This window comes from Perognathus longimembris, chromosome 4 (genome assembly GCF_023159225.1).
Source record: "Perognathus longimembris pacificus isolate PPM17 chromosome 4, ASM2315922v1, whole genome shotgun sequence".
Lineage (NCBI taxonomy): Eukaryota > Metazoa > Chordata > Mammalia > Rodentia > Heteromyidae > Perognathus > Perognathus longimembris.
In genome coordinates, this window is record NC_063164.1 from 76,564,191 (window position 1) to 76,587,092 (window position 22,902).

Below are 22,902 nucleotides of genomic sequence, written 5' to 3' on the forward strand. Positions count from 1 at the left end.
GTTACTTCATTTTCTCAATATACCTTCTCCATAATTGTATATCATGACTTTTTAAGTTAATTATATTTTATATTGAGTGTTCTTTGTGCTTCTTTATAAACAGTATATACATACATATATATTGTTTAGGAGCAACATATATATATATACACAATCCCTTTGATGGCTTCATGATTATCTTTATTTTGAATTAGTGATAAGTGAAAATTGAATGGACAGAGACCTGAAAATCAGAAGGTAAAGTATGGAAAGCAAAGGGGTTCAACAGGAAGCAATCTACAGGGCATCAAGAAAGACTAACTTCAGCAAGTGGAATGTCCAGAGAACTTGACCCAGGACTAGAAATCTTCTGTCTGACTAGTTAAGAATAAATTATAATTTTGTTGGAACAACTTGGCTTGAAAAGGATAGAAATCATAACATTTACTCATTTTCAAAGATATTGTATTTAGCTTACTTTTCAAAATTTCTTCATTTCAGCCAACCAGGTTAAAATTAACTTGATGAATTGGCATTCTTTTGTTTCTGCCTAGCTATACTTGAATAGCTTCACATCTTACTAATTAATTTTTTATGGTTTTTCTTAATACTCCTTTTAAATCTTTGAGAAGCTAGCTCTAGTATTTGTAATTATGTTAACAAGAAATGTATAACTCCAGGAGACCTTCTTCCATAAGGAAAATAAGTACACATAAAGGTTGTTCTGTAATTTCTCTTAGCCAGATCACAGTTCAAAAATAGACGAAAAGTATATTTTTATTGAAGACCCCAAGGGCCCTTCAATTAAGAAAATCAATTTGCTGATGTTTCTTTTTTGATGTCAGGAATCTCTGGGCAGTTTTTCTAGAGCTTTTTTTCTTTTTCTTCTGTCAGCACAACAGAGGCTCTGTCTCAAGCTGAGATTTTTTTTTCATGTCTAATGGAGGCATCTCATGAATTGTGGTCATTTCATATATATATTATAGGAAAATGTACACAGACCAGAAAGGATTGGGCAATTTCAAATCCCAAAATATTCTTACCAACTTGCTTCTAACTTGAACAATAAAATTATCTGTGAGTTTTTAATCCCAGGGAATCACATATTTTAGAAACATCACAATTTTCAAGTTCCCAAAGAGGGTAATTCTTTTGTTTTCTCTGTCACTGAGAAGTCATTTCTTTTTGTAAACCGAAAAGAACCTAAAATCCTCACTAGTACTTTAGCCATTTTCTATTTTCCCAACTTCAGTTTGATCTGTAATAAAAAAGCAGTTTCCCCCACTCCCAGCCCCCTTCCTCCATGGCATAGCAAGTAAGCCACTCCTTTTGTTGGGGTCTCTTAAATTTATCCTGTATTTTTATATGATTGCAATAATATTATATGGCAGGCAAAAATATAATGATAAATGATAATTTGCCAGAAAGATTAAAAAAACACTGAGGTGTTACCTATCAAAAGTTCTCCTTCTGTCTGTGATGCAGCACAGCTTGTGATCGTGACAGTAAATCTGGTGCTATTGTTAATGCCATGGCACTTGGGTTTTTGGCTTGCTTCAGTCCAATCTGTGACATGCTTGTGAATATCTTTCTTCTGTTCTGTCTGTATGGCATATGGATTTCTGGGATACAACGTCAGACCTATCCACATAACAAGTGTTCAGAGCACCTTATCATTTTTAAAAGCCAATTACTCAAAAAGACAAATGTGAAATGTTTCACATTTAATGATGAGCAAATCTGCAAAACAAATGCAATTTTTCTTGTTCTAAAAAGTTTAGTTTAACTGTAAATATTGCAATGGAGTCTTGCATGACACACACCATCGAGAAGGAAAAACTCATTTCATACATATTGTACATCATCACTGTCAATTACATCTGCACATAATTTAAAATGAGGGGGGTAAAAGTAATTAGAAATAAAGAAAATAGAATATTCTAAATTACAAGGCTCAGAATCACTGTAAAAATGTCACTGCTAACATTGAACATTCTAAAAAATATTTTGAAAGTCTCACCCAAAAAACTGAAAACTGCATATGTCTACAGAGGTAAAGGTCACTCATGAAACACTCAACAACAAAAAAAATACCAATTCATTTTTTTAGAAATATTTGTCAATATGTAAAGAATGTTTTGTACATAAGTTCTCAGTTACTGTTGAATCAGTGGCTGTATGTAATATTCCCACATGGAATGATGTCCTTTCAAATACTTTCAAACAAAGGTTTAATGAGTGATTTTATAGGAACATCTTGAGTGCTGAGATTTTATGTATGGGAGATACAACTAACAAAGTACAGTAGTACTAGGTTTGAACTTGATTTGTCTATTTTAACTTTTATTTGTATTTGTGATGGAGACAATTGCTACTTCAGAACTATACCTCCCTACTTCTATCCACCCTACCTCATCTAAATAACCCAGATGAGACATTAAAAAAAATACTCAGCCCTACTCTTCGGCATCTTATATAGGTTATGTAAATACACTTGTCACATTTAAATATCTGTATTTTTTTGCTGTCTGCACATTCTTTAAGCCTCTTTTTAAGCTGAAAACTCTGGTAACAAAATATTACATGACATGAGAAATGGAATGCACCTGGCACTAGTAATTTTAGAAGAAACTAATCTTGATATTTATAACATCATTTAGCCAGTGGAACGATTTTACCAGGCTTGGAATTTTGAGATATAAAAAAGTTCACTCAGTTCTTGAGCTTTCTGTCTACATTGAAATGTGATTTAAAAAATCAGCAAGTGTCCAATTAACTGTCGCAAATCATCTAGGAAAGTCTACTCTAAGAGTCCTCTATCAGTAGTAGACATCAAACAATACGTTGTAAATCTCTCTGTAGTATCTCACATTAAATATTTGTTAGCAAAAATGTTGACATGAAAAATAGAAAGGAAGGACAGTAAACCTTACTATATTTGACAGTATTTATTTAAAATAAGAGCCCTAATTAGTGTTGAGTTACTCTTACATACACCATGGGTTTGTTTCAACTGGATGCATGTGCAATTTTGTATTTTCCTTTTTGAAACAGAATTTCATGACTTAGCCTAGCCTTGCCTCAAACTCATGCTCTTCGTATCCTACTTCTTTCCCCTAAGTGTGCCATCATCAAAACATGAACCCTATCATGCCAAGTTGGATACACACACACACACACACACACACACACACAAACACAGAGTGAAATGAACTGATATGATCACAAGCATGGTGGTTATATTTTAATAGGGTAGCTAATAACACACTACAGAATCTCAGAATACTTAACTGTAATATAAAATTAGTGTATAGATTAACTCAAACTTTGGTTGAAACATAGTCAAAGAAGTTAAGGCTAATCATCCCTTTTAAGTAAATTGATTTTATTCAATATACAAATGAAATATTTAAGTATGTAGATTTTATTCAATTTACCAATAAAATAACTTGATGTACAAACCTAGAGACTCGCCATCTTTTATTTTCAATTTATTGCAGTATTGCTTTGCTCAGTTGAAACTCTTGAAATATAATGAGATATGTAGCTCAACCCAATTTTTGTAGTAATACTTATATCTAATTGTAGGGATTTAAAAATGTAACAGCAACATCCTTACTCTCTGACACCTCAATATTGATGTTAATGGCATGTACAGAAGAATTTACACAGAAAAATACTGATACTCAGGAAAGGCAAGAAGAAAGTAGTCACAGAACAACTCAGTGAGAAGAGTTGCCTATGTATGACACAGGGCTCCATGATTTTGAGGTTCTGAACAGATCATCTTGGCTTGAAGTAAAGCTCCAACAAATACTTGTCAATTAATCTATTACTTGTTTCTTCAGTTAGAATGTTTTGCCATGAGATGCTGCAAACATACATTCAAAGTGGAAGAAAGACTTAAAGAATATCTTCTGTTCATGTTCTTATGTGATAGTGGAAAAGCTTTAGATCTGAGGGACACAGAGTGCTTTCTAGAAGGCCAATTCCTTGAAAGAACCCAAGGAGATCTGGAATCAAGTGGTCTAGGTTGATGTTCTGTTTGCCTAACTTGGTTTGTCTGTTCTATCAGAAAGTATCTTAACTCTGTTAAGATCCAATGCTTTCAAGTGTCATACTCTTGTGACACCTAGTTTTCAGAGAGATTAGAAAAGAGAAAATACAAGGAAACTACCTGTAAACACAGATATCTACAAATACAATGTAGGGGTTTGCTCCAACTCACCAGCAATGCCCTTCCTAGTTTCTCTATTACTATTATTATTATTACTATATTACTTCACCTGTCTTCCAAGATATAAAACATTAAACATCAGGGGATAAAATTCCAGCTTTTATAGATAGAAGTTGCCAAGAAGAACATTTTCCTTCATCTCATTTTACTTTGAGACTTTCAGAATAATGAACTATAGCTTGTAGCCATCTTTGCTTTAAAAATTCCTCTAATGAAAGAAAAAGCAATTCTGGTATAAGGAGGTAATTATGACAGCTGCAAGCTTCCATAGTCAGCATCTGCTCTCCACCTAGTGTTATTATCATGAGGAATGCTCTCTGGGTAGTACCTGAGTCCATAAAGTGTCAGGTGGCCATTTGGCAAGAGAAAAAGGGAGCAATCAGATCAACATTTTATAAGTAGTTTGCGGGGTTTTTTTGCACCTGTTATTCTACAATTTCTTTCAGTTATATTTCAAAACACTACAGTTGGGATCTCCTTGCCAACCTGAGATGGCATAAGCCTGGATAACAGAACAAAATGTGAGAAGGTCCTTCTGTCTTTAACGCCTGTTCACTAGTGAATCAGCCTCCAATTAATCTGTTTCTTCAGTAGGAGTTTAATAAAAGTCAAGCGCACACATGTTCAGGCTTGTTTAGTATTGAAGCTGTGTTAATATTATCTGTCTAGCCAGGTCAAAAATCTTGCATAATTAGATGGCAGAAACCATTTCAAAAGATATATAGATAGATAGATAGATAGATATAGATATAGATATATATATATATATAGATATGTATCTATATATCTATATAGATATAGATATAGATATAGATATAGATATATATAGATATATATAGATATGTATCTATATATATCTATATCTATCTATCTATCTATCTATACATAGATATATATATAGATATATATATATTTCAAGCAATTGATTATCTAAGATAGCAAAGTTTAAATCTTGGAATTATGAGAGAGAAGCTTCTCATTAAATGGTGTAAGAGGAAGAAAGTTTATTTTGTGGCCAAACTGCACATAAAACTCAATATATTATGTTTGTTATTTTCTATGTGTTTATGAACCAGAAAATTCAGGACCATTCAGCAACCCTTATTTCCATTTCTCTGTGTGAGTGATGATCAGATATGGTCGTTTACATTCAATCATATACAGCATTATGCTTGGAGACAGCTCTTAACCCAGTCATCTGAGCCTATGAACTGAGTGTGCCTCGGTGTTTTCTGGAGGAGATCAACAACAGCGCAGATGGAAATACAGGTTGGATGCATTTATGACAAACTGAGTTAGCAACTACAAAAGCCCAGAATTGAAAGCTTCTGAGACCGTAGCCAGATTTCATAGTTTAAGGAATGGTAAAGGCAACAAAAGCCAAGGAGAGCCCAGTTTTCTTAGAGGTTGTAGAAAATGACATTTAACCCTTGACTAAAGTAGCACATTATTTTTGCACAAATTAAAAAAATAGAATCACCTTCCTTATTCTCTTGAGTCTATCTTGGACTATATTGGTCAAGCTGAGAAGTACAAAATCTGATTCTTGCTTTTACATTTGCAGTTTGGGAGGATAAAAAAGAGATGGTTCACATCTGCAGGCCATGTCATACAATTGTACAATTTTACAAAGGCAGATTATGTAAGAGGTCACCATTCAAAGGACAGCACAGATATTTCAAGACAGAAAGGAATTAAGATGATGATTCCTACATGGCTTTCAGATTGCCTGTAGTAGCACAGGAATCAATCCACCATTTTCCTGTGTTTTCAGAAAATTTTTCTAATCAATCAATTGAAGATATGGCTCTATCTCTAATCATTTCAAAAAATTGCAGTGGAATTAAATATGCTGAAAGAAGATGAAACAATGCAAGATGGAGAAATTTCACCTTGTTGGAAATCTTCAACTTAGGAGTCATAGGTACCATAGGACATTGCTCAATTTGCTTAATGTGTTAGGTTTTATAACATTCTTAATTTTGTCACAACTTTCTATTTGTAAAAAAACAAGAAAATAAAAAGACTAAGTAAAACATTCCATGATCATATCATATTTCTTCTTTAACTTTGTTACTAAACAATAGTTACATGATCTTTTAATAAGTCGTTAGTTATTTAAAAAAGAGTCTCAGCTAATTTAAGTAACTAGAAATCAAGGTGGCATTTACAGTTTTCATAGGAAGCAAGACTGATAATAAATATTAATTTTACTTACTTTCCTCATTGGTCACTGTACTTATCAGCTATGAGTACAGAAATTGGGACTGTTCACAGGTACTTCCTGTCAGGGGATAAATGTATGCATGTCACATGTGCTCCATGGTTTCCTTTTGGTAAGATTCCATGTCTCCTTCCTACACACTTTATAATCCGACAGGCAAAAAAGGAGTCTGTTGGTCTTTTTTCCTTTGAGGCACTAAGAAATCAGAAAATAATACCAAGGACAAATTGTATCTTCAAAAAGTTTCAAGGACAAATAGTCTTCCAATTTCTCCAACTCTAACTTCTGGACAGGCATGAAATCCCACTTCATCTCATAGTCTGTATTGTAAAATGTGAGTAAACATGAAAAAATTCACATAAATATCAGACTTCAAAGTATATGTCATAAAGTCATTATAATACTAGTTCATTGTGCTCTTGGAATGTGGGATAGTTGAATACTTTCTTTTCTTGGCTGGATATACTCTTACCCTTGGGCATGATTGCTTAGCTAGAAAACTTCCATAGGTTTATTCTAAAACAAACAAAACAAAATAGAAACAAAAATCTAGCAACTTTCATTAAATTAGATACTATCTGTGATTTGCAATAGCATCATTAAATAATCTGTTACTGCATTTATTGCGTCCTACCTGAGTGGAAGTCTAATCATATAAAGTAACCCCATAAACAACATTGATGCCATAAATGTTTCTGATTGAAGCAGGGTCTTAGCTTTCTCATTTTGATATCCTTCCTAAACTCTAATCATGGCCTAAAGAATGGCTTTTGTTCTGGTTTATGAACTTCTAACGAGAGTTCTGGTAATATTTTTCATTATGTTAAAATAGAAAAGTCTGTTCAAAAGAACAGAAATAATGAAAATATTGCTAACTATGGTTTTATGGTTGCCTGAAAGGTGAGAAAAAAAAAGATTAATGAATAGACTCAGTAAAATAGAAATAATTATGCAATATTATCTCACTTCATTTTTGATCAACAATGAAGAATTTTTGTTTTATTGTGAAATTTGAAGGGAAAAATTTACACAGAAGATGATGATATCTAAAGTGTAGTCATGAAGAGCAATGTTTTCCACAACTTCATTTAATACAATATGAATGAAACAGTTTAATCATTCTTTTCCTTTGTAAATGTTTAATGAATTACTTTATTGAATCCCACTTAATTTTAACAGTTTTCAAAGTTATGAGTTCTCTGTGGTTGGAGACAGGGAGTGAGAAGGTATGCATAATTAAAACAGTTTCAAGTCACAAGTGTGTTCAAAGAAGACACCAGGCAGTCTCATTGTCCCGGGATTGGTCAAGTAGAGCCTTGCTATAAATAAGTCATTCCTGCCTGGCAAGTAGTCTGGTCCTTCTTAGGTTCCAAGTGGATTTGCAAAGTAATTTGCATGAGAGAAAGGGTCAGAAAAGGCTGTAAAATGTAAGTCTAGGAAACTTTACCTTTACAGTGCTTCCAGTTTTTATTTTTACCACTTCCAGGGCTTGTGCTCAAGTGCTGTCTCTACTCAATGGAGGTGATACTGTGCTGCTTGAGCTGCAATCCTCCTCTAGTTCCTTACGCAGAAACCCATCATATACAGAAAACTAACCAAACCCTTGTAGTAAATACAAGAGCCCTCAAATATTGGAAAACACAGGTAATTTAATGGGATATAGAAACAACTCTTTTCAGCAAGCAGATATAGCCTCGGTAAAATTAGGCCTCAAAAAATTTCTGAAGACTCAGAATTGTTCCTCTGCATGGAAATCTTTAGTAAAAGGAAAAGATTTATACAATCTGAAAAGAAACCAGAGTATCCAGTTTAATCATTTTATGCCAACCCACCCTAACATAAGCCTAGCACTCTAGCACTACTGCACTTTATCTGTGCTTGCTAAAACTGTCTATGGGATCTTAGAAAATGATTATCAATGGTTGATCTGAGACAATTGTGAAGCATGTTTAATTGTACTTTACAATTGTCTGAGATCATAGATACCAAACTCTGACGATCATAGCATACTGAACTCTGACTTCCCTACTCACTCTATTCTTTCCATATGCCTTCTGGATTCTTCAATAGATGTTAGGATCTCTCTTGCAAAAGGACCTTGAAATACTGTTTTCTGCAATTCTCTTAGTATCTCTTTTCTCATGTGTATGTCCAGTCCTTTATTTCTAAATATTCCTTACTTAGGAAAAAATTGTTTGCCCCTCAAACAAGATATTATGAACACCATTTTAGAGCTAATTATATCATTTGTTTCCAATATAGAAAAAAATTCTTAGGAACCTACTGTTGTGCTCTTTTGTATGCTTTATTTTCTCTGTAAAGATGTAGGGCCATTTAGTTACTTGATTAATATTCAATTTTCATCATAAACACCATGATGTCACAATTTTTGTTTTGATCTGCATTTTATGTTCTTAGTTCTTGTTCAAAAGTGTCTATTGATTGAGTGATTAGTGTTGGAATCACTTTTGACTTCTTGTCTGTGGAATACATATTCATTTCATCTTGATCATGCTGACATGGAATCTTGTTATCGATATTCCTTTTTTGTGGCCTAACTTAATCTTCCTTTGCACTTCTAACAGAGTAATAACAGTTCTTCAACAAAGTATAAGTTCCTTTAATGCCAACAAATATATTTTTAATATATAATTGCATTCTTCACATTCCCTATGTGCTTTACATTTTTTATTTGTTTGTTTAGTTAGTTTTGTTGTTAAGCCATGATGCTAAGTAATCCATGAAACGTCTAACAGTCAAAACACACAAATAATTCTGTGAGTTTTTTCAGTGTTTTAAAATTTTATTTCTACCAATCATGCATAGTATTTTTTTAACCACTTTCAAATGTGTTCTTGAGGACATGACAGGCTGGAGTCCCAGAATTATCTTCACTTTGTCACAGCTATACAAGGAGACCTATAGCTCAATATGTTGTCCCACTGCTAGTTGAAAGTACACTTTATTCTATGACCTTGGACTTTTCCAGGCTCCTTAGTGCCAAGTATAAAGAGCATTTGGAAACAGGAAGTGAGATTCACATTGAGGTGTACTGGGTGATTCCTTGTGCATCACAGATGTTTAACTAGAATGTGAAAACAAATAGAAGCCTAGTCCCCAATCATTTTCCATCCTCTGGGAAAACTACTTTTATTTCTGTTAGTTTCAGTAGGTATAAGACAATGCTTGATAAAATATATAAGATAAAAATAACTTCTCTCTATGATTGTTACTATCAAATTACCTGTTGAGTGCCCCATGAAATGCATAAGGCATGTATAATACTGAGTTGAAGTCCTTCAAGAAATATGTTTGCCCTGCAAACAAGTATTCTGGCCATCCTGTCATCACTTTTCCATGCAACAATAGCTGTAGTGTAGGAGGTGTTTCCTGCACTCTCTTCAGTTTCTTCATACTTTCCAGGAAGGAAACAAGCTGCTTGGAATTTGTGATCTTTTCTTAGTTGTCATTAGATATAGAGCATCTTGAGCATCTCCACACGCTTCATGGATTAGCCCATCTCTGTCTATTAGTTTATACAAAATGGTAATGAGGTTGTAGCAAAGTTGTAGGGAAATTAAGTGTCACAATGGATGAGCAAATAAGTCCATTTGAAAGCTCTCATTAAGTTGTCACTGTATGTATTGTGTACTTATTTAGTGATCACTATATATGTGCATCAATAATTAATAGCCTTGTAAAAAGAAGTGAGGCTTTAGAAAAACCATTTGAAAAGCATTTTTGTTACCTTCTTAAGCCATATAAGGAGGTTGGTTCCTTACTAGGACACATGAAAATGTCAATACTGACAAAAGTTACAGAGAAGTGATGCTTGAAAACTGGATGTATTTGGTACATGTTCTTTCTTCAGATAGACTGGCTTTAAAGTAAATAGAAGTTTGACATCTCTTTTTTTTCTTTGTAAAATATATTTTTATTTTATGTAGTTGTACAAAGTAGTTGCTATTCAACAGAGCAGTTTATAAATACAGTGCATCCTGATCAATGTCACTCCTTTCAACATTCTTACCCATTCCTCCCACCCCACCCCTTCTCTCATTTTTCTTAATTTTTAGGTTATGTATTGAATTTTTTGCCATTTATATATGTTTAATCTATTGTCAAACTGATGTCCAGAGAGGTTACAGTTTCATACGTTAGGCCTTGGGTACATTTCTTGTACTGTTTGTTACCTCCTCCCTCATTCCCCACTCCCCGTCTCCCTCTCCCCCCATGAGTTGTTCAGTTGGTTTATACCAAATAGTTTTGCAAGTATTACTTTTGGAGTTGTTTATATTTTTATCCTTTGTCTTTCGATTTTGATATTCCCTTTCACTTCCCTAGTTCTAATACCAGTATATACAGTTTCCAGTGTCTACCTCACCCCAGTAAGAATGTCCTTTATCAAGAAAACTAACAATAATAAATGTTGGAGACAACGTGGCCAAAAGGGAACCCTACTTCATTGATGGTGGGAATGTAAACTGGTTCAGCCACTCTGGAAAATGATATGGAGATTCTTCAGAAGGCTAAATATAGAGCTCCACTATGACCCAGCAGCTCCACTTTTGGGCATCTACCCAAAAGACAACAAACAAGAACACACAAAAGCCACCAGCACAACAATGTTCATCACAGCACAATTTGTCATAGCTAAAATATGGAGCAAACCCAGATGCCCCTCAGTAGACGAATGGATCAGGAAAATGTGGTACATATACGCAATGGGATTTTATGGACTCTATCAGAAAGAATGACATTGCCCCATTTGTAAGAAATGGAAGGACTTGAAAAAAAATTATACTAAGTGAAGTGAGCCAGACCCAAAAAAACATGGACTATATGGTCTCCCTCATAGGGAATAATTAGCACACGTTTAGGCTAGTCACAGCAGAGGATCACAAGAGCCTAATAGCTAAGCCCTTATGAATGCATAAGATGATGCTAAGTGAAATGAACTCCATGTTATGGAAGTGACTGTTATATCACTGTTTTAATTACTTTCAACATGCCATGTGAAACCGTAGATTCTATTGTTGATGATCCTCTTGTATACCCTTCCTGTGGTTGTACCAGCATTATCACTGTATCTTATCTGACATCTCTTTCTGTTTCAACTACATTCCAGTTGGGAAGAAGGCCCTGTGAAAGACGCTTCCTTTAAATGACCTTTCAAATACTATTTCCGGTTTCTTAAGTAGCAAGTAATAGCACAGGATTTCTGGTAGACGATCTGGAGAATTTTACCAAAAGACAAGTCATAAATACACGACATTGTTTTTGGTCACAATAGTGATGATGACTTCCTTGTGGATAAGTAACTTATTGTTGATATAAATCCCAGCTCTCAAAGCATAAACTGCAATATTGAGAATAATAAATCTATTATTTTAGATCAATAATAATCTCAGTAATATAATTTGTGCATAAAAAGAAAGGAGGCAGTCTTGGTTGTCTAGGCTGTCTAGGTCTAATCTATTTTTTTAATTTCACAAGTTCAAAATGGAAAACAGCATCGGAAAACTAGAATATAGCATACTTTAAACACTCACTTTTGTAAGAAAATAAATTATCTTGTAACAAAATGGTAAAAAAAGCTACTATAAATTTCTAAAAAAATCATTTTTTCTATTTTCCTCTTTTTTATCTTCTATTCTTTACCTTCTTTTTATTCATTCTTAACACATTTCCCATAATTTGAAGTAGAGCTTGAGTCTATAAAATGTTTAGCTGTCAAAAGTTTTTATTTGATATGACCATCTACAATGAGTTACTTTTTAAAATAAAGATATTTTCTTACTGATTACTGAACAATACTCCATAGTTAATGAGTTTTTTGAAAGCTAGACTAGTCATCTGAAAGTCAAAATATTACTAAGGCGCTGTGAATATTTTGTCCTAAATAGCTACAAACCCCAAACAATTTAAGAAAACCTCCCAGCATGGTCAACGGTTTCTTATTTTGCTACTTTAATTCCCCATCCATCTTTACCTCATTTGCTGGTTAGCTAACCTATTTCAAGCTGCAGAAAATAACCTCTCCTCTCCCAAAGCTATCCAAAACAAATCTCATTCTTCTTCTTGGGCTTACATGTAAACTTCACTGAGAGCTCCAATGGATTGTTTCATCACTTTAAAAAAGACACATCATTTCTCATTGAATGCTCTCATAATATAAGTGGGATTGAACTCTTAATCGTATGCATCATATTTTACATTTCCTGCTGGGAAAAATCTTTTAAAAAATACACATTCATGAAACCTAATTGCAATATATAGTTTAAAGGTTTATATATTGTCTAGTTATCTTCATATTCTACATTTACTTCTATTTAAAATTTCTTTTCAAAGGTAGGTTCATAAAAGACCATGTTATATCAGAAAATAATAGTCTGGGCGTTGGTGGCTCACACTGGTAACCCTAGCTATCCAAGAAGCTAAGATCTGAGGATTGCTGCAAAAAAAAAAAAAATGCTGGAAGTGGAGCTATAGCTCAGCTGATAGAGCACTACCCTTGAGAACAAAGGCCCAGGCCCTGAGTTCAAGCCCCAGGAGTAGGAGAATAAAAGTACTTAGTGAAATATAATCATGCTAAAGGCACTTTCCCCCCATGATCTCAGATGAGTTCCATTATGTAATGGCTAGGCATTACTTTGGAGATTGACCACTCAGAGCCTACCCAGTACTGTGGGTCTCTGTTACCTAATTCGTTTTTGTCACCTTTTGTTTTTTTTTAAAGCCAGCATACCTCTATTTTCTCCCCAGGAATCACTTGGATAGCTTGTGTTAGTTTCTAATAACATGTTCTTTCTTGTGACCTGAAGTACCATGAAATAACCTTCCCAGCTTCCAATGACAACATGATAAATGTCTTGGATCTGAAGTAATTATTTTTGAAATGTGAAATAAGGCAGTGTTTGCTCATGATTTCCCTTACAAAGAAAAAAGGAAATATACAATTTCAGTATACTTGTGTGTTAAAAAAAAGCCCCTGGGTCTTCCTCTTTGGCTGTTCCAAATCCTCCTTCTCTGGTAAAGGGGGTGGGGGCATAATCCTTCGCTGCACGCTGTGGTGGGAAGGAAGTTCTCTCCTGACAGCCATGGTCAAGGGTGGCTGAGGGCAGCACATGTGTGAGCAAAGTGGCGGGAAAAGGGACTGGTTGTAGGGTATGATTTTCTTTCGTAACTTTATAATTAGGAGTCAATTGAGTTAAGTGCTTGCTTAATAACTGGCCTCCAGATTGAAGGCAAGCTATTCCCCAAACCAAGAAAATAAAAAATGGTATTGTACTGCCTAGCATGGTTTAACACAGGGTAGAAATCAGATCTTGCCTCACATAATGGCATAAATGTTTCTCTGTGGTTGCATCTAACAAAGGTATCACATGGGCATAAATCAGAGGGTAACATATTTCACTACAGTTAATTTTCCTGAGTTATCCCAAGAAACTAGGTTTTATTCTGTAATCTGTGAGGAAATCTGCTGTTCCAGTCTTACATCCTTTTCTCAGCCAGGTGATTATCAACTACATTTTTGTACAGGAGAGAATTAACACCACATACTGCCTAAGCGGCTTTGATGGCAAAAAGGCTTGGACCTGTAATAACTTTTGTGCAGGGTATTGATTCAGAGAGCACAAGGTGGCCCACAGTGACTGGGATTTCTGGTTGCATTCTAAGCCCTTCTCCTTTTATATTTGACTGGACTTCTAGCTCACTGCAAACTCTTGCATTAAGTCTCCACAGGAGACCCCAGGTAACTGCACTAGTGTCACCACTGGCTGAGACAAACCATAGGTCAAAAGCTGGCTCCACAATGAAATCTGATTTTCAAGCCAGCAACAATCGATACGGCTTTAAAATTTGATAACAAGGAACTTTGGTAGAAAATAACCAGGGTTTCTATAAAAGGCAGAAGCAAATTTTTTTTCCCCAAGGACACAGTTTGTTCTCTTGAAGTTGATACTTTCAGTGAGCATTTGTAGTTGGGTGCGTGTGTGCGCTTGCGCGCGCATGTGCGCACATGTGTGTTCATACCCGGCTTTTCCATGCATGCATTTGCCAATATCTCCGGAGAGATCTCAAAGCTTTGTTGGAACTAGTAAGCACACTTGGCTGAGGGTGGGGGATACAGAGGGAGGACGCAAAGGAAGTGGGGGGTGGGGGAACTGAGTGGGGCAGAGCATATTCTGGTCCATGAATTTATTCAAAAGCATTTCAGCCTGTGTGCACATCTTCATCACTTCAGTGATAATTAAATCTCAGCATCACAGGTGATGTCCTCACGCAGTCTCTTTCCTTGGTTCCCACTGGGCCAATGAAGCGGGCCTCCCCGTGAGGCCTGTTAGCACAGATCAGGTGGTAATGTGGAGGGACAGATGAGCTTTAGCTGACAGATGGCAAGATGACCTGGAAAACCTGCCCCCTTTTCTAGGATCAGGCAGCAGCTGACAGGTATTATTTCATAAAATAACGTCTAAAAGGAATCGCCAGGGTCTTCGCATTAATCTGAGGCTGCAACCAGCCATGTAACGTTTATGTCAGAACAAATCTGTCTCTATGCAGGAGAGGGAAAGTGGTTTTTGATGAAGTTGTTCATAAATTTTAATATAATATGCCTGATGGTGTCAGATATAGTCTCATATCTCTTTTATATTTAAAGGCTCTAGTGAAACATAGAAATATTCAATCTTCAACAAGCTACTTTTAAATAACTAAGAAGTTATCCAAGGATACCTTCCTGCACTCTCTCTCCCTCTCTCTTTCAATCTCTCTCTCGAATTTTCTATAATGAACTGGTTCAAATGAGCTTATGTTGTTAAATGAAAACTATTTCAATGCCATGAAAGATTTTCTGGTTTTGCCTGAGGTACCAAATAAAGGAGTGGTATTGTTACAAAGTTGCTTTTATGGAAAACTTGTTTTCTGGAAAGGAGGAAATGTGCCCAAACCCACAAGTAACCAACAATGGCAGGAAGCCTCTCTGTCTTCTACATACATAAATAATACTTCACAACTTCTGATGAAAAAAAATCAACTACTGGCTGGTTGGCAGAGATAACCCTTTCATTAAATGAACTCTCCAGGAGCCTGACATTTGAAGGTTTCAGCCCAAATGAACATGTGGGGAATTCTATCACCTGGATGAGCTTTGGCTTTTTTGTCAGTCCATGTGTATTTCCCAGAAGAATGATGAAGCAAAGAAACAACCTATAAGTTGACTTGAATTTACTTACCATTTAGCAAACTCACTTTAGACTTGGTCAAATGTTTCACAAGCTTATGTTTCAGCAGCAAACTTCTGAGCATTCCACAGAAAAATGCTGATATCTTTCTGTTTATTTGATTGTTATGAAACAAGGAGAAACATTTATTGTGATTATGTTAAAGGAAGGATTATTTTCTCTTCTTCAGACCTTTTCATGGTGTAGGATGGCCTCTTTCAGTACTCTAAGGATAGCCATAAAGTGAATTCTTGAATGTAACATACACAAGTAACCTGGAGAAAGTGTACTACAGAGATGAATCCAGCTCTGCACACCTCATAATCGCATTTTCTCCTGCCCATCTGCTTCAGACCTTGGCTTATTAGTAAATGCACAAGATACAGAAGCTTTTGTTGTTGTTGTTGTTTCAAAAACATGTACTGAATATATTCAGTAAGAGTGCTTTAGTAGAAGCAGAAAAAATGTACATATCAGGACATTCCTTTGAAATTAAAAACTTATCAAGGCATGTGAGACAATTTGATGATAGGCTAAATTCTTCTAAAGGATCATCTATCCTGAAGTCATCTAAATTTCTGGTTTACTAGTATTTAACATAAAAATGCTCAATTTAGTATGTCACAGAATGAATGACAGACTCAAGTAGTACAGTCATACAGATTTTTATATTTAATTATTATATAATTAAGGATACCATTTAAAATCATGATATGGTTTGTAAAAATTCTGATCATTTATACTCCAGAATAAATATACAATTAAATTTAAAATAGAGGAATTATATCATTTAAATCTAATCATCATAGAAATAATCTTAACTGAAACAATTAGGACCAATAATTATGATTTAAAAAAGTTAAATGAAGAATCATTATAAAATTATAAATAGATGATCCCTACCTAAATTGGTAACCAAGTTCAAAATATTTGCATTTGCACTAATATTTACTTGTCAATATTTTTCTGAATGGCTACAGTCTTTGTATGACAGTCTGAGGTTGGAAATTTGTACTATCTTTGACAAATCTATTTGCAATATAACATGAAGAATTTGCAGTTTGGGTTTTTTTATGTGAAAATTCAACAACCTATGCAAAGTCCATTTAGTACTAAAACTTTCTAGATTTTTTTAAGCTTTTTACAATTGCCTTGCGCAAATCTAGTTTGGATCACTTTCTTTTAGTAACTTTTATCAACTCTACTATAATATTTACATTTGATTTTCATGCAAAGTGCAATATTATTTCCTTAAGCATTCTATTTCATCAAGTAGGTAATATTGAGTTAATGATTATACGCGCGCGCGCGCGCACACACACACACACACACACACACACACATACATAAATAAAGTGGACAATTTGAGAAAAAAAATTAAAAAGTTTCTTTATAAGTACAAGTCATCATACAGAATTTTAGCTGTCAGCATTTCATGAATCAGTGAACTTCAGTTACCATGATGGTTATGTTATCACTTTTATATCTCCTTATGAATCAGTGTTTTCTATGCATTTGGCATGCAAGCCTAATATTACAATGCAATGCAGCGAGACTGATATATGCACTTGGGCTTTGTTACATACATGATCTCCTATGTATGTCTGTAATCTGAACCTCAAGCCCTCTAAATAATTTTGTCAACTAACCTGGATATTTTATTTTATTTTTTTCTCTTTGTTAAATTTTTATTGTCAACCTGAGGTACAGAGAGGTTACACTTTCATACGTTAGGCATTGGATACATTTCTTGTACTGTTCCCTCCTCCCTCATTCCCCCCTCCCCCTTTCCCTTTCCCCCCATGATTTGTTCAGTTCATTTATACCAAACAGTTTTGCAAGTATTGCTTTTGTAGTTGTTTGTCCTTTTTTACCTTGTGTCTCTCGATTTTGGTATTCCCTTTCTATTTCCTAGTTCTAATACTAGTATACATGGTTTCCAATGTACTCAGATAAGATACACAGATAGTGCAGGTACAACCATATGAAGGGGATACAAGAGGATCATCAATAATAGAGGCTACGGTTTCACATCCCGTGTTGAAAGTAAATACAACAGTGATATGACAGTCGTTTCCATAACATGGAGTTCATTTCACTTAGCATCATCTTATGTGTTCATAAGGGCTATTGGGCTATTGTGATCCTCTGCTGTGACTAGTCTAAACCTGGGCTAATTATTCCCTATGAGGGAAACCAAAGAATCCATGTTTTTTTGGATCTTGCTCACTTCACTTAGTATAATATTTTTCAAGTCCTTCCATTTCCTTATGAATGGGGCAATGTCATTCTTTCTGATAGAGGCATAAAATTCCATTGTGTATATATATCACATTTTCTTGATCCATTCGTCTACTGAGGGGCATCTGGGTTGGTTCCAAATTCTAGCTATGACAAATTGTGCTGCTATGAATATTGTTGTGCTGGTGGCTTTAGTGTTTTCTTGTTTGTTGTCTTTTGGGTAGATGCCCAAAAGTGGGGATGCTGGGTCATAGGGTAGCTCTATATTTAGCCTTCTGAAGAATCTCCATATCATTTTCCAGAGTGGCTGAACCAATTTACATTCCCACCAACAATGGAGTAGGGTTCCCTTTTGGCCAAATCCTCTCCAACATTTGTTATTGTTAGTTTTCTTGATATAGGACATTCTTACTGGGATGAGATGGAATCTCAATGTTGTTTTGATTTGCATTTCTTTTATGGCCAGTGATGTAGAGCACTTTTTCATATGTCTCTTGGCCATTCATTCTCTTTTCCTCATGAGAGAAGTCTCTTTTTAAGTCTTTAGCCCACTTGTTGAGAGGGTTATTGCTTCTTTGTGGTTTTGTTTTGGAGGAATGTAATTTTTTTACCTCTGCATATATTTTAGATATGAGGCCTTTGTCCATTGTATGACCGGTAAAGATCTTTTCCCAATCTGTGGGCTTTCTGTTTATCTTGAAAGCTATGTCCTTTGCCCTGCAGAAGCTCTGCAGTTCGATGCAGTCCCATTTGTCCATCCTTTCTTTGCTTTGTTGCATTTCTGGGTCTTTGTTAAGGAAGTTCCATCCTGTGCCAAGGAGCCCAAGTGTTTCTCCTACTCCTTCCTTTAGAGTTTTCAGGGTATGTGTTTTAATTTCGAGGTCTTTGATCTATTTGGAATTGTTTTTGGTGCAGGGTGATATATAAGGATCTAGTTTTAGTTGGTTGCATGTGTTGAACCAGTTTTGTCAGCACCATTTGTTAAAGAGGCTATTTTTCTTTCTTCCATACTATTGTTTTAGCTCCTTTATCAAAGATTAAGTAGGCATAGTTCTGTGGGTTTATTTCTGGGTCTTCAATTCTGTTCCATTGGTTTTCAGGCCTGTTCTTGTGCCAATACCAAGCTGTTTTTATTACTATAGCTTTATAATACAGCTTGTTTTAATTCCTCCAGCACTGTTCTTTCTGCTTAGGATTGCTTTTGCTATTCTAGGTCTTTTATTGTTCTGTATGAATTTCTGGATTGCTTCGTCTGTTTCATTAAAAAATGGTGTTGGAATATTAGTGGGTATTGCATTGTATTTGTAGATAGCCTTTGGCAATATTGCCATTTTGATTATATTAATCCTCCCAATCCAGGAGCATGGGAGGTTCTTCTATTTCCTTAGTTCTGCCTTAATTTCATTTTTCATGTTTTTAAACTTCTCATCATAGAGGTCTTTCACTTCTTTGGTTAAGGTTATTCCTAGGTATTTTATGTTTTTTGAGGCTATTGCAAGACGAGTTGCTTTCCTGATTTCAGCCTCGGTGTTCGAGTCATTAGCATATAGAAATGCCATTGATTTTTGAGGGTTTATTTTATACCCTGCAACTTTGCCAAAGTTTTGGATCAGCTCTAGTACCTTGGGAGTAGAGTCAATGGGGTTCTTTAGGTATAAGATCATGTCATCTGCGAAGAGAGAAAGCTTAACTTCAGCTTTTCCTATTTTGATCCCCTTTATATTTTCTTCTTGCCTAATTGCTCTGGCTAGGAATTCTAGTACTATGTTGAAGAGAAGGGGAGAGAGCGCACATCCTTGTCTTGCTCCTGATTTTAAAGGGAATGGCTTTACTTTTTCACCATTTAGAATTAAGCTTGCTGTTGGTTTGTCATAGACTGCCTTTATTATATTCAGGAGTGTTCCCTGGAATCCCAGTTTTTCCAGGGCTTTTAGCATAAATGGGTGCTGGATTTTTTTGAATGCCTTTTCCGCATCCAGAGATATAACCATGTGGTTCTTACCTTGCTCCATTTGATGTGCTGGGTTTTATTAATTGACTTGCATATATTGAACCAACTTTGCATCCCTGGGATGAATTAACCTGGATATTTTAAATCAGAATAAATTTCAGTCCATGTTGTGTGTATTCACATATGTTTATTCACTATTAACTTCCTTTTAGATTGATATATAGTTATAAGGGAGTATTATTGTGTTTTTTCATTCATATGTACAGTGCACTTTGAACACAGCCACCACTCTACCATACTCTCATCCTGCTCTTATTCCCTACAATTTTTCAAAGTGCATTTGGTGCTATGATATCAAAATACACATACATACATACATACATCCGTACATGCATCCATACATGTGCCCTTCAATTTTCTTTATCCCCTACAATTTTTTTCCTTTCTCCTTAACTTCACCTTTTTACACCCAAGATTCATTATTATTATTATTGTTCTCATTCTCATCATTTTTGTTTTGTACACTGAAGAATTTTAATACTAGCTGGGTGTGATGATGCACACTTAATTGAAATACAAGGGAGGCAGGATAAAGCAGGAGGTTGGAGAATATGTATTCAGCATGGTCCACAATAGTGACTTTAAATCCAGGGTAGCCTATCTCAAGAGAAATGAAATATTATAAAAATGACACAGTTTTTTTTCCTTATAGAGACTTGCTTGATGAAAGCCTAGTATTTACCTCATTATGCCTTTCTTTTTGAAACACGAACTTTCAAGTGGGATTGTTTTTTACTAAACTTTCAGCCCCAAACAAGTTCTCTTTTTATCCTTTTTACTTCTTTGGTGCGAAACAAACGCTACGTTAGAAAATTTTAAAAAAATTTCATTTTGATGTATAATTTATTTAACTAGACTAAAGTGAATATAAAACATATTCATTTATGTCTCTGTAGATCTTCAACACTTCTTCCCTTAGAAAACACCATGACCATTTTTTGTCTGCATGTTAGTATCAACTCTATGTTGGTGGTTGAGTGGTTTGAAGCTGTGATACACCTCAAGTGGAATTCATCTGCATTTCCCGTCTTCATCAATAATGTGAATTGCATCATGTGTGCTTTAAGGAAACAATTCAATTTGTATGCTTGCCCCTAAGTGGGGCCATGACAATGATTAGAATTGAATATGAACATTAATAAGTCCCAAGAAACCACAGAGAGGAAGTATTTATTTATGTAGTTTAGAGCATTAGCACCATGTTCAGGCTGAGATGGTGGTAAGAGCACTGTATGTTCTGATATATATAGATATATACATACATCTCATATATATGAAGAAAAAAAGCTAGATCAGTGTTTACCTAAGATGCCCACATATTCTAAGCTGCAATTAGTTTTGATGATTATGTCTCTCCAACTAGTACAGCTATCTACCATTTGCTTAGAAGTACAACAGGGCTTGTGAGAGCTGTTCTGTCAGTTTGGTATATGAGAGTTGGAAGGTTACCTTACAGACTAGATGATGGTTAGACTGAGAACTTCATGCCTTGGCAAAGGGAACTTTTGTAGCAATTTCACTTCTTATTACAAGAGAAATGTTGACACATCTTGAAGACATTCAGATAATTTTAGTAATTGTTATGCACTTTGGTGAAATGCCTGCTCCAAGGAGTGTTCAGAAGAAAGAAAAAGCTATTCCAGTGTTTATAGAAAAATTTCCAAAACATATGCCTTTACTTTATAAGGTTGACTATTACTTTGACAAAATAAAGTTAATTTTAACATCAATGTTCTAAAAGTTGAGTGACTTTGTGTAGAGTTACAGCTAGGTTGATAGAAAACACTATATTTAACACTGATTTAGTTGAAGCTTCTTCACCAATGCATTTCTTTTGTCTCAGTGTGCTGTGCATAAAACCTGATGCTTTCAATCACTGTAAATTACTGCATGTGTCAACCTGAAGTGGTCTCACATCAGGCAGGCACTCCCTCTACTCTTTGTGTGGTTAGATGACAAGTACTTGGTCTCTGTGAGCTCTGTTCCCTCTCTGTGGTCGATATGAAATCTTAAGATTGGTACATATCTGAAGTAGTCATCAATTTTACATGGTGAATTTACAAGAAGCTTCTCGTCAGGTAAAATAAAATGGTAGCCCAGGGCTTCTATCAAATCCTCGACACTACTGGCATTTGGAGAATGTGATAAAATCACTTTTGCTAATAAAGCAAGTCTTGTTCCATTTCCTAAAAAATTGGCATTAGGAGAAAAGTTTTCTCACAAAGTACAATGAAGAACTTTTTTGTAATGGGATATGATCTTTCTAGAAAGGTTAATCTCAATTTTTCTTGGTGACAGACAGTACTAGGTGGCCTTCCATGGGACCTTTGAGCATTTACTTGCAAATAAATTCATTTGACAATATACCACAGAAGGATACCTCAGATATGGGTGATTCTTGAATGACGCCAATAAAGAGACATAGCTATTTTGGAATATTCAAAACTCTTTTCAAATTTTACTTATACAGGTGGGTTATATTCCCCTCCTATGTACTTAGCAATATTTTTTAAAGCTCTAAAACACATAGGCCTTTTTGCCTGAGTTAAATTTGTTTCCTGAGCTGGTAAAGCTTTTCCTTTCCATATGGTCAGGATAGCTAATTTAGTTTGTCTCTGAGGTGGCCAACATTATAGTGTGGTATCATAGAATGTAAAAATAAAAGTAGGTATGAAAACCTTATTCTAAAAATGAAATAAAAACAGATGGGACATACGTTTCTAACGTATTTAATTTGCATCGTCTTTTTCTCCTTTTAAAGTTCTTGTGGACCAATCTTGCAAAAAGGCAAAACAAACCCTAAACACTCGAAGTCCATGCCAGCAAGCTGCCAGGCTGATCTTTTTATCTCCATCAACTCCATGAAAAATGAACGAAAAGAAAAAAAAATTAACAGGCATGTGTTTTAAATATCCTAGATTTTTTAAATAAAAAATTTAAAGAAAATTCTTACAGTGTCTTTCTTTTTTTACTAATTAAAAACTAT

General features: G+C 34.9%; 1 protein-coding gene and 1 non-coding gene across 2 annotated transcripts in view; both read right to left on the bottom strand.

Annotated features, from left to right (window-relative positions):
* Arhgap15 (Rho GTPase activating protein 15) overlaps positions 1–22,902 on the bottom strand; it is a 648,882-nt gene that overhangs the window by 358,249 nt on the left and 267,731 nt on the right. The window lies entirely within an intron of this gene.
* On the bottom strand, positions 8,131–8,244 carry LOC125350978. Its single transcript, XR_007210877.1, has one exon. It is a non-coding gene; the product is annotated as a U5 spliceosomal RNA (small nuclear RNA).